The 17,048-nt window shown below is 41.1% G+C and overlaps 1 long non-coding RNA gene across 2 annotated transcripts in view; it reads right to left on the reverse strand.

Annotated features, from left to right (window-relative positions):
* Positions 1 to 521: 521 nt before the first annotated feature.
* Positions 522 to 17,048, reverse strand: part of LOC148050567 (uncharacterized) — a 31,286-nt gene continuing 14,759 nt past the window's right edge. For both annotated transcript variants that reach the window (XR_015700940.1, XR_015700941.1), the window contains exon 4: positions 522 to 2,499. This is a non-coding gene — a long non-coding RNA (uncharacterized LOC148050567). The remainder of the gene's footprint in view (positions 2,500 to 17,048) is intronic.

Consider the following 17,048-nt stretch of genomic DNA (forward strand, 5'->3'; position numbering starts at 1 on the left):
AAAAAGAGGAATTCACTCATGACTTCCTGTGGGCAGGCAGATGTTTAGCCACTCTCTGGAGAGCAGGGCTTCGTCATGCGTAACAGTTACTTGAGAAGACAAACACCATCAAATATCCCCCCTTCCTTCTCCTTTTCCTCAGCTTTTATTGCTGAGCATATCATATGCATATCATATGGTATAGGGTATCCCTTTGGCCAATTCGGGTCAGCTGTCCCAGCTGTGTCCCTTCCCAGCCTCCTGCCTATCCCTGGCCTACTTCTTGCTGAGGGGTAGAGTGTGAAAGAGAGAGCCTTGACTCTGTGCGAGCACTGCTCAGCAACAGCCAAAACATGGGTGTGCTGTGAACACTGCTTCGGTCACTGTCGTGGTTTAACCCCAGCCAGCAACTAAGCCCCACACAGCCGCTCACTCACTTCTTCCCAGTGGGATGAGGGAAAGAACCAGAAGGGTAAAAGTGAAAAAACTCATGGGTTGAGATAAAGACAGTTTAATAGGTAAAGCAAAAGGTGCACAAGCAAGCAAAGCAAGACAAGGAATTCATTCACTACTTCCCATCAGCAGGCAGGTGTTCAGCCATCTCCAGGAAGGCAGGGCTCCATCACACATAATGGTTACTTAGGAAGACAAACGCCATCGCTCTGACCATCCCCCCCCTTCCTTCTTCTTCCCCCAGTTTCTATATTGAGCATGACATCATATGGTATGGAATAGTTCTTTAGCCAGTCTGGGGCAGCTGTCCTGGCTGTGCCCCCTCCCAGCTTCTTGTGCACTGGGCAGAGCCTAGGAAGCTGAAAAGTCCTTGGGTAGTGTAAGCACTACTTAGCAACAACTAAAACATCAGTGTGTTATCAACAGTATTCTCATCCGAAATCCAAAACACAGCACTATACCAGCTAATAAGAAAATTAACTCTATCCCGGCTGAAACCAGGACAGTCACAAATGCAAAGCGTGGCACCATATGGGCTGCTGTGGAGAAAGTCAACCCCATCCGAGCCAGACCCAGTATATTTATGTACTGAGTTTGCTTTCTAAATTGTCTTAGTGTTACAGCAATCTCAGGTTTGAGTGCCAAAAATATGAATTATCGTAACATTGTCAATACACACCTTTCTAGGCACAGACTGAAGAAATTTGTAGGAAAATTTATGAGCATACACATGGGGATCCATATGCATCAATCTGATGAAATGTTTGCCTCTCACTAAAAGTTAATTGCTGTATTCACTAAGGGGTAAAATGTGTGATAAGCAACTCTTTTCTTCAAAGAAAGATCTGAACCTATATTTTTTAAAAAATCTATGTCTTCTTCATTAGTTAGGTGTCTGAAGGCTCTGGAAAAAAATACCTATAAGGTGCTGGATGTTTAGGATTTGGATATTTGGAATCAAAGAGTGACGTCTGAATTTGTGGAAAGCAGCTGGTTTGTCTTTTCCTCTTTTGGAGATTCCTGGATCACTTCACTTCATGGATGTTTGTGTTCTGGAGAAGTCTGAATATAAGGGTGGTCATGAGCAGTTACAATCATACGTGCTTGGGAATAGAAATCTGGAAACTACTTATTGGCCACAGCTGAAAACAGAGCTCCTTTTTTATTCCTTTCACAATTAATTTCATACTCTCATTGGTGATCTCTGGCAGTTAGCTATGTGCATAAGAGCATTCAGATCCACACCAGTATGTTGTTTTAATTAATATTAAAGGCCTGCATAATACTTCATAGAGCAGCACTGCATAAGTTTTTTGTTCTGGAAGTACAGAAGGGTTTTCTGAGAATTATGGAATTGGTCACTTATCTTGGTTCAAATCCAGATTGTATAAAAATCAATGGGAGTTTCTTTACTAAACCTAATGGTCTCTGGAGCTGGCATTTTTAAATTTGTACTGTGCTAATGGTGATTTTGACTATGAAGCCTTATGCAGTTGTAGACACTTATAACAAAACTTCCTTCTACTGAGAAGACCTCATGGGCACGTGGAGTCTCACTATAATGTGAAGATGGTGACAACCTTGTCTATCCAAACTGGTCACACAGAAACCACCTTGAAAAGCTGTTGTATCGATCAGTACATATTTCTGACGTGAAGTTTTCTTGGCAGAGGAGATCTCAACTCTGAAATGAGGTAGATCTGGGGGTAAACAATTGATGTAACTCCTGTTCATCCCTGAAGCAAATTCTCTGACTCAAATCTTGGGAAAGTTGAGCTGAAGGATCCATCTTCCAATGGTGTAAGACTTGTGGGCAGAGAGGAGCTGGATAAGATGGCTACCAGCTGTGCTTCTGTTTTTCTAGCCCTTTCTCAGGGGGGTGGCAGATTTCCAACAGGGAGGACATCCCTCTTGTTGCTGATCAGACTTCCCCACACCCTCATGTTCTATCCAATGGCCATGATCCACACAACTTTACATTGTCACAACAATCCCTAGGTCCCCTGTTAGGACACTCTCAATGAACAGAGTCTTGACTGTGTTTTGCCTCTGAGGGTATTTTGTGCACTGAAAGAAAAATAGATGAAATTTAACACCATCAGTTAAATCTTCCCTGAATTCCCCAATATTTTTTTGTTGTGATCTTAAATGATTTCTATGGTAACATCAGAACAGTATTTCTATATTAAAAACATCACATTGGAGGTGGGCATCAGTGCTTTTCTCTGTTGAAAGGTAATTGCAATTGAACCATTATAGGTAAAGTCTAAGACTTGCTTAAAGCAAATTATACATTTTTTATTGTTTGACTTTGTAGGGAAGATATAGCAGACAAGGAGTTCATTTTTGTTCACAGTTTAGCTCATGAATCACTTGCCTTGACTGCAGTAAATGTGGTGACTGGATTAGCTACATCAGCAATGTTCAGCTGTCACGAACTCTTCCTTTACATAATGGAAATCATAAAAGCGTCAAAATCAAATGTCTGGTCACAATCATAACTGATGATGCCACCATGTTTGTACCATGAATTACGATGCAAGCACTTATAATTGAAGAGCAAATCAAAAGCATGAAATGAAAATTTATATGAAAGCTACAGCTTTCACTATGCAGTTCTGATTTAGTTCTAGTATTAATATCAAATGTACAAATAAAATAAATATTAAAAAGATGTAAAACTAATATTTGTTATCACAGAATAAATCTAATGCTGTCTTATCAGATATTCTAAGTAGGCATATTCCTAGTTCTTTTTAAAATGGGTAAGACAGTGGCTAGGTCTCTACTAAATGTTGAAAGCAGATTTTTTTCAAGGAATATTTGAATTTGATCTGCATTGTGTTGCAAATGGCGTGGCAGTAAAGGGCACAGGCCATCACCTAAGTAAACTGTGTGTGGAACAAAATATTATTACCTTAAGTGCATGAAGATGGAGCAAGTCATGTTTTGTAAAGAGATGTAAAATAACTTTTTAGGAATTGGATGGAACATAGGAAAATATTTTTTCTCTTCAAGTTCTTGCTGGTTTACATAAAATAACATGTAACAGGAGGACTTTTGCTTATCAAATGGCAGACATTTGTATTGGTCATTTGCTGAATTTTTATCTAATAAAAGATAATATACCTCCCTACAGACCTGGACTTACATTTTTAGTCTTACATCATTTTGAGCAGCCAGATCCTGCCTATTGCTGATGTGGTCTAGCATTAGATCATTGTCTAACATAGTTGATCAGATAGGAAATAGTAATAGAAAACTGTGTTCTCCTCTCTAGATTGTTTCTTAGTTAAGTAAGAAATTATATAGCAAGGTGACAATGTTGCTTAGTAATAGGTAAGTAGGTGCCACATTTATAATGACAAGGTACCCAAACGGCATGTTCATAGGCTGGTGATGGAACTACAAGAGGGAATTATTGCTGCTTGCATGAGTTGGTTGAAACTTTCAGTGAAGATTTAATTTTTAGACAGGTATTTCCCAGTTAAGTAAGCAGCTACTGAAGAATTGGAGTTGAAGAGTTTCCTAAGTTCAAGCAGAATAAAGGTGGAAGAAAAATTCCTTTCCCAGAACTATCAGCTCTTTTCCTTCCTAATTAGGAGTGAGTTGACAAGAATTTGAGCAAGTGGACAAGAAGAGAGAAAGAAAGTCCTTCCTTTGGTTGGTAGATAGAAATTAATGAACAGAAATACTGTTTTCATTAATATTCTCTTAATCATAATTTTCAGACACTAACTTCCTTACTAGCAATTTTTTTCCTGATACGGATGACAGCTACAAGAAAAAACACATCAATGCAGAAGGCATAGAAAACGTTCCATGCACCACAAACAACTTGCTTTAAAAGCCTAAATAGTCCTCTTGGCCTTGTGCAGAAAATCAGCTGGAGTCTAACTTCACCTTCTGAAAAAAATCAAATATATTTTTGTGTCACCTTAAAAAAAAAAGCCTTGACTTAGTCAGTTCATTTTCTTTTGCTCCTGTTACTAGTTCCTTTCTTTTATGATTAATACCTGTGGTGTTTCACATCTAACACAGGCCCATTCCTTTGAATAGTTTTACTGAAGTGGGGCCAACCCAGAACACAATATTGTTTCAGTGGGGCAGGCCAGTTTCAAGAAATAACTTATACGTTCCCTCCCTGTTTCTGGCTTAGAAGTAAGTAACCATGGTGACTGCAAAAGCTTAACTTCTGCACAGACTCTGAGATTGTCATTTCTCACAGCTTTACTCCCTCCTTAACCGCCCAAAAAGAATTACCTTGCCAAAATAACTGTGCTGCTCCATAACATGATGCTAATGTAGCAAAGCTTCTTATAATTCATCCTCAGTTCAAACTGCAGTCACTGTATCATGCAACAGATTATCTTTAATCTCCTATCTACATGGCAATTCTGATGGCAAACTGGAGAAAAGCTGACCAAACAAGTCCAAAGGATGTTCTCCACATGCAAGATAAGACTTTCAAAACCACTTATATGACTGGGGAGCCTGGGGTGTGCTGGCTCCACATGTGAAGATCACTGGTGTGCCCATTCAAGCTGTCCAGCTCACTTCTGAAACATGGGGTTGGCCGGTGCTCAGCAGGTTTGTACCTGACCTGAGAAGAGTCTCCAGGATCACCAGTGTGCTAGGAAGTCCAGCTTGGGAAGGCCAGGAGAGAGGCAATGCCCAGATGGAGGTGGGACAAGAAGCAGAAGGAGCCCCTTGCCCTCCAGCCTGGTCGAGTCACAGTGCTGCCACCACCCCCAGCCACCCCCAGCAGCCTCTCCCCAGCAAGGGGCACCACCTCGCTTCATTTGGAGATGCATATTGGGTTTTCTCATCCAGTGAGGAATCATGCCTAACACGGACAATTAACCCCCCAAAAGTTGTTTTTCTGTACTTATGATGTTTACAGTATGTATATCAGCGTGGACTGTGCATGTTCACTCTGTGAAAGATCACGGACTGATCTCCACATCTTTTGCCCCATTATAAAAGCATAAAGAGTGGGATATCTCATCTATAGATGACCTTTATTACCTTTAATACATATGTCTGTAAATGGTCCTTACAATAAACAGACATCTGATAGTGAAATGCTCTGTTTACAGGAAATGCATTGAGATCTATCACTTCATGTGCTCTGTCTGATGAAATTGGAGCAGCAACTGTTATACTTGATTAGCTGGTCTAGGGTCGTTATGATGGCTGAGGTCAGCTGATGGGAAAGTATTTTCCTTTTCTTTATCTTGCTTCTATGAATTGCATACCTCTTGGAAGTGTAAAAAAGGACTTTTGCATAAAATTGCCTTTAGACTCAACACCAAACATACTCTTATTTTTTCAGTTGCAATTGGCTAATCTGAAAATCTCTCTTATCTTAAAAAGCCTTCTCGGAAAGAAGAAACTGAATTATCAAGATAACCATGACATCATTTTCCAAAATCATTTTGCAAAGAAACCTCCAAGTCTTTGACAACCTTTGTTATACAATTATTCTGAAAGATAAGAAAAAAAACTAGAGAAAGAGGTTAGAACAAAGGTCCCATAGTGATTTTGTTGTATATCTATACAACACATTTCTTCAAGCAGTTTGAGTACAGCCTTTTTTAAAAACAACAAAAATTCGCTTGACTATCCTTCATTGAACAAAGTCTCAGACAAGGAGGGAGATTGCATTTTAAATATCTGTTGGACTGTGACTCCAAAATGGAAATTGAGGCTGCCTGTTGCTGTAATCCAGATTTGATTTTAAGACTGAAGCAGTTCATCTCTGTAGGGCTGTGACTGGATTAACACCAGAGGTGGACAGAATGACATATTACTGCATTTTGGTGGAGGATGAGGAACAGAGGAAGGGTGCTGCTAGCTGCAAGATCTTTTCTTGAAGGAGCTGTAAACGCCACACAATGCTTGCAGAATCACAAGGGTTATCTGGAGCATAGACAAAAATTGTGTTTTCTTGTTCTAAGTAACAGGGACACAGTAAATTATCCTTCCTTCATTGTTGGCCAATGTAAATTGAATTTTGTATCAGTGGAAAAAAGGATGGTGTGGAGGTCACTGTGGTTTTAGGGGCACAAGGAGGCTTTTGGGGTCCAGTCAGGATAAAGAAGGAGAAGACTTCTGCTTGCTTCCCGATGTGTGTTGTGAACACAGTGCTGGTTTTGGGGGAGAGGCTGGTGGGCAGGCAGCAGAAGTGGGTCAGGCTAGGTGACCACCTCCCCTTGCCTATGCCCAAAACTGGTGTGGAGTAAAACTGGAGATGCACAAGCTGGGATAAAAATAAAGGACATAAACTGAGCTCTCATTCTTTTGGGAGTACGCCAAACCCTACCAACCCCAAGCTGAGAATAATCTCTCCAAATCCTTGCTGTTGCCTGATGGTTCACTTCTTGACTTTGGCTAAGCCTTCTCCTGAAGCACCCATCACCGAGCTTTAACAGAATGTAAGTTACCAGGTGAGAGAGGCCATCGGTCTGAAAAGCCAGTTCCTTCTTTTGGTTTATAATGCAAACTGCTTTGGAGATGACAGTGCCGTTTTATTCCTCACATTTCACAAATGCAATGTAATAAATGATATGCATACCATTTAGTGTTTCTGTTGTATGTTACCTGTCAAAAGACATCTAAACCAATTCTTGCAATTTAAAATACTGTTAAAGTGCTTAACATTTTAAATCCTCTAGCCTGTAGGTGTTCCAGTCCTTTTGTGCGGAAAACAAATATGTGTTTGACTGAAGCCTTCCTGTTCCATTTGAACAAAGATGGAGTAATTTTTGAGAAGTGTAATAACACCTTTTTCTAAGTGGAAACTTTTTTTTTTAACACACTCCCTGAGCTACAAAGAAGAAAATTGATATTAATTTATTTTTTTTAAATTACACCAGTCTTTGAATTAATAAGGGTACTTTTTTCTCTACTAACCATGCATGGCTGGTTAATGAAAAGAGACTTAAAGGGATGAGTCAGAGAAAAAGGATGTGAACACAGAAAACGTGTGCTAGATTCTGAGCACACTCTTTGTGTTTCTGTTCTACCTAATGTTTCATCAAACTCTTCTGAATCTAGGATGTGGGAGATTTCAGGGGGAGGCGTTTGGTGGGATGGAGGCCTTTTATTCTTTCCCTTTCTGTGGAATCTTTTGACCATCAAATAAGCTCCAAATTAGACAGAGCCATATTTTTTCTGAGGTTGGATCTGGACTCGTTTGAAATTCTTTTTAGTCACAGCCTTACTGTCAAAGACTGACTGATGCAGGGCAAGAAGTTATGATTTTGTAAGGTTTGTTTGTTTGGTATAGTTGCATAAAAACAGTAGAACTAAGGCAATGAAATCCATTGTACAACTATTAGAAGGAATGAGATAATGGCCACCTAACAACAGGTAACAACCTTCTGGCAAACCAATAACACATGTCTGGAAGAGCCAGAATGGACTGGTTTTGGTCTGCCAAAGGAGGAAATAATTCTCTGGGCCAAACCAGCCAACTTTGTTTATCTCTTCTTTCATGAAAGAGGTCTTGAGCCTGGCCATCCTGGCCTCAGAGAGCTAAAGCCAGCCAAGACTGTGAATGTCAGAGCCAGAAAAGGAGCATCTGACATGTGGTATGGTATATGTGAGGCCGAACTAACATATTTGATTAATGATTCATTTTTACCTGCTAACAGATTGCCTAGTCATTGAACATAAATAAAAACATGTTGGAAGTTTTGGGATTTGCCTGCTCCCATCATAGCAGTCCACAGACACCTAGTAATAACAGTTGCAACACCACCAAAATACAAATTATATGACAGGTGGTTAACCACTATATCAGCCCATTATTTGTGTCCCCACAACATTCTTTATGCTTTAATATACCAGGAACCCAAGATAAGCATTATTGCAGGGGACTACCTGAGGAACAAACCTTCCTCCCACAAATGATGTCTTTTACAACTTGTTTTAGCTGCCCTTACATATTTATTTTCCAGTGTTATGCACACTAATATTAAAATCCTTCACAGAACTAACAGAATATCAACACTATCATGATTACCATGGTTACATTGTTATTACAATGTAACCTTGCAGATGACTTTCAAAAGTGGTGGTATCAGAAGTGCTGGTAATCAGTCCCATTGGTCTAACTGTAGCTTTTTCTGAATAATAAGACTATACCTGTGACTCAGCCTTGTACAGCAAACCTTCTGATTTATTAGGACTAACTTGCTCTGACTGAGGAGCAGCTGAAGGGAGTGGGGTTGTTTAGCCTGGAAAAAAGAAGGCTGAGGGGAGACCTTATTGCTCTCTACAACCACCTGAAAGGAGGTTGTAGTGAGGTAGAGGTCAGTCTCTTCTCCCTAGTAACAACCGATAAGACAAGAGGAAATGGCTTCAAATTGCACCAGGGGAGGTTTAGGTTGGATATTAGGAAAAATTTCTTCACTGAAAGGGTTGTCAGGCACTGGAACAGGCTGCCCAGGGAAGTGGTTGAGTCCTCATCCCTGGAGGTGTTTAAGAAACTTGTAGATGTGGTCCTTAGGGACATGGTTTAGTGGTGGACTTGGCAGTGCTAGGTTTATGGTTGGGCTTGATCTCGAAGGTCTTTTCCAATCTAAACGGTTCTATGATTTTGTGATGCTATGACTGTGCTTCCAAAAAGTGAAAAAGGGTCAAAAGTTACCTTATGACTGGCTGGGGGCTGCTGATGTGTGGCGGCTTGTCACTCTGGCCCCTGTCAGGGACCTCGCCATGGACCCCGTCACCATCACCACAGCACAGCCTTCAGCAAAGACCCCAGACCCTTCTGCACCCCTGCTGCAACCAGCGCTGTGTCGCTCTGAGATACCTCCATTCTCTGCAGCCTGGCAGCTGGTACAGCACTATGCTCAAAATCTTGTTTAGGGGAAAGAGGAATTATATCTGATATACAAGTAAAGCCAGAAACTTCTTTTTAGGATGAAGGAAATCTTAAAAGTCTAATTCAAGAATCTTTAGTCATCTAGAACTAATTATTACAGAAAATGAAAAAATAACATTGCAGTTAGATCACCTCTGTATGGAAAAGTCTGAGTAATAATAAAATCAAAATTGAAACACACACATTCTGTAGTTTCTATCCCCTTTTTTCTGGTGTTATGCTCACCTTTCCACTGCTTTTCTGAATCTTAAAGTCAATAGCTTTGGACTCCTAGAGAGGACAATACCAGAAGTTGTCAGGCCCCCTGAGCCCTTTGGGAGGAAAATGATGTTGATGTTGCTGATTTCTTCTTTCTCTCCCCAGGATCCACTTGAGATCACTTGTATACATTTTCTCATGTGCTTTTCTTTATATCTTCCTCTTTCTTCAGTGGTCTGTAGCACCATGCTACATCCAAATTTACTACACATGGTGCCCTCTACATGTTAGTTGCCACTTATTTGCTCTCTTCATTATCTCTAAAACCAGTTCTGGCCAGCTCTGGGTCTGCATTTCTTTTAGTGATTACAAGAGAGTTATTTCTGGGCACAGGGTCTCTCTCCAGTGCCAAGCCTGTGCCCCATCTCTTATCACCCCATGTCTGTACTCCTCTGCACCAAATTGTGTGTCTTTGCTGATTGAGGCCTCTGCTATTGCACCATACTTGGGTTTCTCTGCACTGTATCATTGTGTCAGGGGTGTAAATATCTCATTCTGCATAGAATAACTGCTTGATACTGCTATCTCTATAAAAACACGGCTGCACTATGCACAAGTAAAACAGATTGATAGTCAGTACCACGTCAGTTAGAGAAATTGCTTTCACAGCTAAGCCAAATAAAACAAAGCTGCAGGTCAAAAAAAGTTCAAACAGCACAAGTCTGACAAGCCTCAGCCCTGAGGCCTTGCAAATTTAGTACAAAGCATACGGCCTGTAACTCGCAATGGCAATACTGTGTTGCAGGACTATGTGGTGTGACAACTCTGCAACCCTGTTAGCTGCTCTGAGCCACTGTGGGAAGACCCCATTTCTGCCATCTCTACCCTAGACAAGCCAAATGCCAATTGCTGTAAGAACATTCTCATTCCCAAAACTCCAGAACTGGAGAAAAATGGCCTTTTGCTTGGTCTCCAAGAAGCAGGAGTAGTCTATGGCTATCTGGACATGCCAGGTCTGGATCAAGGAACAGAAAAAGAATCTGAGATGATGGGATGGATGGATGGATGGATGGATGGATGGATGGATGGATGGATGGATGATGGATGGATCTTTGGCATGTATGGCTTCACAATTACAAGTATAGAACATGCATTGTGCATGGCCATACAGCACTGTCCCTTTAAAAAATCCCACAACCACACAAACGCAAAAAACAAAATCCAAAATGTATGTGATTTAAATTCTCAGCCTTGTGCAAAATTTTCAGAGTGATTCCAAATTAAGTTTATATAAAAATCATGAGGTACAAGAGTTTGCCTGCTCTACCTTAAATCAAGTAAAGTGAAGAAAATCAGGCTCAGTGAAGAAATGTTCTAGGGAAATACCCCTTTTCACATGACTGTCTTTTTAAACTACTCTAAGTCTAATAAACTCCATGTGATGGGCAACTCCTATCATGTACATATAAATGAACAAATAAAACTATCAAATGGCTACTTTTGTATGGTCAGCAATAAGGTAGAAAATGCAACCCTCTTTTGTGTTAAAATAAAGTGAGGAAGAATAATGTCAGAAATGTCAAGTTGACGAATTATGTGTATTCAATGTGTCTTATTCAGTTCTGGGAAATTAGCATTATCTAAGCAACTGCTATATCACCTCAAACCCTGCAGAAAGTGTGAAGCACAGATTTATTTCCTAGACAAACTTAGTCGAGATAATAATAGGAAATTAGTTGGTTGGTTGTTTTTTTCACAGAAAGTTCTTGGTGGAGGACAAATGCCTGCACATATATTTTCCAGTTTGAGTTTAGGTAGTGATTATGTTTAATGTTCTGCATAGCTGTTCCTCTTTCTCATGCTTGTCATTGAAAATGGGAGTGATTTTATAGGAAAAATGAACAAACAAAAAATAATTCTCTAGAAACAGAGCCTGTTCTTCTTTCCTTCCAGGAACAGAAAAATTCACAGCGAAGTGTTTTGAAGGTGGCAATCTTTTGGAGTTACAATCGCTGGTCCAGCGTTTAAAGTGGGCTCAAACGTGTGTCTAACATGAATAGTGCATTTTTTCCATATAAGGTGATCATCAGAGCACAGACCCTGGACTTCAAGGACAAAAACTTTGCCTTATTCAGAGGACTTGTAGGTGGGACCCCACAGGAGGCAGTTCTGAAGGCAAAGGACCCCAGTAAAGCTGGCTGGGCTTTAAGGACAGCATTGTCCAAGTGCAAGAATGGTCAATCATCAGGAGAACAATGAGATATATCAGGAGGCCAGCTTGGCAAAGCAAAAAAGTCATGGCACCGCTCCAACACGAAAAAGCAGTGTACTGGCGAGGGACAAGGAGAGGACACAAAGGAGGAATGAAGAAACACTGCCCAGGCATGTAGAGGCAGTGTCAGGGAAGCCAAAATTCAGCTGGAACTGAGATTTGCAAGGAATGTCAAGGGCAGCAAGAGCTTCTATGGAGACATTAGTCACAAAAGACTGTTCAAGGAAAATGTGGGCACATCGCAGGATGGGGTAGGTGATTTAGTCATAGCAGACACAGATAAAGCAGGTCCACATCGCCTTCTTTGCTGACACCAGCAAGGTCTGCCAGGCCTCTGTGCTTAGTGATGGGGCTCAAGGAGGAAATGAGCTACCAGCTCGGGATGATGGTTGAGTCAGGGATCATGCAGGAGCACTCGCCCCACACACATCCCTGGGACTCATCAGGCTGCACCCCAGGGTGCCGAGGGAGGTGGCTGATGCCCTTGTGCAGTTGTTCTGCATCAGCTCTCAAAGGTCGTGGAGATCAGGGAGGTATCCAACAACTGGAGAAAGGCAAATGTCACACCTGCCTTCAAAAAAGGGCAAAAGCCACCCTGAGGAACCACAGGCTGGCCAGCCTCCCATCAGTCCCAGGTAGAATCAAGGAGTGAGACCTCCTGCAGCTCATGTCTGAGCACAGCAGGGAGAAGACAGTGACAGAGAGCAGTTGGCAAGGACTTACCAAGGGTAAATCATGCCTGACCCACCTGACTGCCTTGTGCAACAAAATCATGAGGATGAGAGGAGAGCAACGGATGCCACCTACCTCCGCCCTAGCCCGGCTGTTGGCACCATCTCCCCCAGTATTCTTGTACCTGGACTGTGAGGGAAGTATGGTCTGGGAGGGAGGACACATTGGCAGGTGACGACCTGCTTGGGTGGCGGGCTCACAGGGTGGTTGTTGGTGGGTTGGACACTGCCTGGAGGCTGGTGTGAGCAGGACACTGCCTTGAGAGCCAGGTGAAGGCAGGGACTGTCCCCTCTGCTCAGCACCTGCCAAACCCCACCTGGGTACTGCCTCCAGTTTGGGTCCCTAAACCAGGAATGACACCGACAAACTAGTGGGAAGCGCGGGGAGGCCACTGAGATGATGGGGCTGGAGCTCTTGCCCTACGAAGAGAGTCTGTGGGACTAGGGCTGGCCCAGCAGTGGAGGTTGGTTGGTCTCCAGCCTGGAGGGGGGTTTCATGTCCCAGCTGGGTGAAGCCCTGATAAAATCTGATCTCACTGCATCCCTGCTTTGAGCAGGCAGTTGGGCACTCCTGAGGTCCCTTCCAACCTGAATTTCCCAAGATCCCATCATCCTAACAGGTTGTCTGCAACTTCTGTTTTCTGAGAAACGCCCGTTCCCATGGTTAGTATTTTAAATACAATGTTAGTGCAAAAGCCCCAGTCATTAAACTGCAGTCTTTCCTACAGGAGTAAAAGTACCAAGTCCTGCAAGTAAGAGTTGCCTACTTTTTCACCATTCTTCCATATGTCTTGTCATCATCTTCTGTTTCAAATGACCAATACAGCAGTTAAAAAATATCTGAGAAGAAACTAAGGCATCCATGTTCAGCTTGGAACTGGCAAAAAAACTGGTTGACGCTTGGATCAAAAGGAGCACAGGCACAGGACAGCCAAAACAAACAGCAGTGCTAAAGGCATCATCCTACATATGAGGTGGACAGGCATAATAATTTCAAGGCTGGTGAAGCAGACTGAGCTGCATATTTCATGAAAAGCTACACCGCATGCTGAGTATTTACAAAACTGGGCTACCATTGCAACCACAGCCAGGGCAGAATTTGACATTGGGCTTACAGTGTAGATGTGCTGTATTAGCCTTAGACCACTCTCAGGATCCCGGCAGCTGGAGCAGGATGGAAGTCTACCCAGCAGAAGCACCATGGGAGAAAACTGTCTCTACTGATTAACGTGGGCCCAGTCATTACATTTATAAAGGGGATTTCAACTCCATTTGGTCCATAATCTCCTTTCTCAGCCCCTTTCCCACTTCTCCTCATTCAAGGATCCAATTAATGTCATGTATAAATAAGAAGAATAAACTGTGAAAGCCTTTGTTACGGACTGATAACCATTGCTACATATTGACAGAAGGGCATTGCTGCTATGACCCTGAAAGTTATCAACTGCAAAGCCAGAGCCCTGAACAGCTCTTCAGACCACAACCTGTGTTTGAACTGCCTGAATCCAAAATGGTGGATTTGTGCATATCCAGAAAATGGAAATCTTTTGGGAGCATTATTAACTTTTCCTTAGGGGATTATTTAGATAAATCCTTGTGAGAACTATTTATTTAAATCTGACTAGTTAATCTCAGTTTTTATTCAGTCATTATTGTCACAGAGGCACATACTGATGGTCAAACAAAATGCCTTTATGTCCACTCTGACTCTGTGTTTGTTTATTACGTTAGAAGTTGTAACTGTTTGTCCTTGTTAAACAAATAAAAGGAGGACCTGGTTATGTGCCTTCAGCCCCTGAACAAACCAGAAGGATAAAACAGATGGAAAGCCCATTGCACATCTGCAGCCGCAGCACTGTGCCTCTGAGGGCAGCAACATATAACAGACTCCGTGCAGTCTCTGAAAGCATGATCTGAAAGTATGCCCTTTTTATGCTTACAAGCCTTATCTGCTTTCATCTAGCCTCTTAGTGCTTTAGTAAATAACAAACTTAGAAAAAAATAGTGAAATATTTTTTCTTCCAGCACGTAGAAGTTACTTATTTAATAAAGTTTTAAGAAAATACATATTGCCTATGAACAAAAGCTAAGATGAATAAATACACCATGCACATAGGCAGTGCAGAGCTGGCACTGTTATTTTACAATTCATGAATCTATTTCTTGACCACAGGACCAAGAGCAATGAAAGTTCCCCTACTCTACCTTTTACTGTAGCCTCTCAAGTGCTGACAGTATGTGGCATCCACAATCATGGAGACTGAGGCCAAAAATCCCCTTCCTACTGTATACTATGCTTCCTTCAGGGAGTAACACATGCTATCCAGAGCCTAGAATTACAGCAGGTCTGTATTCTGATAACATGTTTTGGAAGCATTCATATCTCTGTTACTGTTTCCTTTGTAAAAATTAAAGCAAACAAAAAGTGTGTGAGTTTTGATAGAAATGTTTAAATTTGGAAACCTGTAGAAAACAAACAGTAATAATAGCTGGGACATCTAGAACAGAAAGAAAAAAAAAAGATAAATAATTTATAATTGATCATTAACAGGAATCAGTCTGATTTCAAACCCGCTGGTGCATGGAAAGAATATATCTGTATCTAAAGAATTTTACTTAATCCATAAACTAAGAGACCTTGCTCATCTGATCTACAAGATGTCCATGAATACATTTAGGCTAGAAATCAGAAGAAAAATCCTTTCCCTTTGAGAAATGAGTATCTGCCACTTCAAAAGAGTCAGGACAGAAATCCTAGCTAGCTTTAAGGTGGAAATTGATATTACATGGATTCATTGGACTATATGAAATGGTATCAGATGGCTGATCTCAGTGACTGAGGAGGTCCTTCCTGCTGCTATATTACCATAAATATAATAAATATTTAAATGATTATAGAATTCAGTTTGGGATGACATTAACTGTAGATATATCAGGAAGAAGCTTACTGTTTCTAGTTTAAAGTAAGTACAAAGGTACTCTAGGATGTAACACACAATGGGAATTATCTGTCTTTAAGCACTTAACTGAGATTTTTCATTGATTGTGCAGTATGACAAGGCTCCTAACTTTATGAGTTAATCCTTCCATCTGTTCCTTAATAATGACATGAATTGTGCTACTTCAAACACAGTGTAATAACTGAAATGTGCCTTGGTGGGAGCAATGATTGAAAGGGTCATAACTTTCACATATCAAGTCCTACTGGCTTAAACAGTTACCAACATACACCTAAGTCAGCCCTGCAAACACACAGCAGAGTTAGCTCTGCTTTTCAAAGTAATTCAGTAGGTGAATAGCTCAAAAACAGTGGTGTAGAACAGGTTAGTTCATATGGGCTCTGATGCAAGAAGGGAAACCCTTCATTTGGTGAAATATTAATGTTCACCCCTCTTTTGTGCCTTCTTTGCAGCAAGGGTCCTGGAGCTCTTCTGCCTGCAAGCCTCAGTACAGTTGACGCTAATGAAGGGAGCAGGTTCTGGAGCTGTCTTGAAGTCGTGTTCAAGCAGTTGAAGCAAGCAATATTATTAAAGATGGGAAGAAGAGAGGAGTAAGCCATTGGTATTAACTAGTCATGGCTCCATTGAAATGCCCACTGCCTGAGCACCAGTAAACACTGCACTGAACTGATTTCATGCCAACACCAAACGCTTTTATTGCCTTATAGCGTCTCTCCTAGATTGAATTTGTTGCTGCAGGGGAAAGATTCTCAGTAAAACTCTTAATCCAAGAAATTTACGTTGACCAGAAATAAATAAGGCATTCTACTGAAGTACACAAATATTGAGCTATATAATGTTTACTTGTGCTGTGAAATGCTTACTCTTTTGAGGTTTGATGGTTGGAAAGTATGAGCTAATGCCAATTTCTTGTAGCCCCCAAGACTAGATGGAATATCACCTGACTCTTTTTTTATTCAACAGAAATGTTGGTTTGCTGCTTTTTATTCTTTTGTATGCAAGCTGTGCTATGTGGGCTGCTGAAACACTTGCATAATGTATGAATCCTTAGGGTTCATATTATGCAGAATGTCTCTTTTGCTACTTTCTACTGAGTTTCCCTGGATACAATGAATGATCATTCTATGAAATAGTCAGTATGTACCATCCTAGTAGCAGCACTAGCCACTCTCATTTCCATATAGTTAGAGACAGTAAAAGGCAAAGTGCTTTCCCATTTTTTTTTTGTTGAATAAGAGCTGCAAAGCCATGATTCAATAAAACACATTGGTTTAAGGAAGACAAAGATCCAAAAAGAAAGAACTGTAAGATATTTTAGAGTCTTGAATATATATGCAACTTTTAGTGTTCAGTGAGTCTTCAGGATGATTGATTGGAAATACAAGGCCTCATTTTCAACTAGTGGGAGTCAGCTAAGCTCCATTAAGCAGCGATCTATGAGGCAAGGTGGCCTGTGAGTGTCAGTCTAGTATATATGCAACACTGAGGGGCTTTGGAGGGGAAATTCAGTATCGCAATGAAAATTATACCTTTTTATGAGCTGATATAAGACATAAGAGAAA

The sequence above is a fragment of the Nipponia nippon genome, unplaced genomic scaffold (genome assembly GCF_047370975.1).
Source record: "Nipponia nippon isolate SJK-2023a ecotype South Korea unplaced genomic scaffold, ASM4737097v1 scaffold_8, whole genome shotgun sequence".
Lineage (NCBI taxonomy): Eukaryota > Metazoa > Chordata > Aves > Pelecaniformes > Threskiornithidae > Nipponia > Nipponia nippon.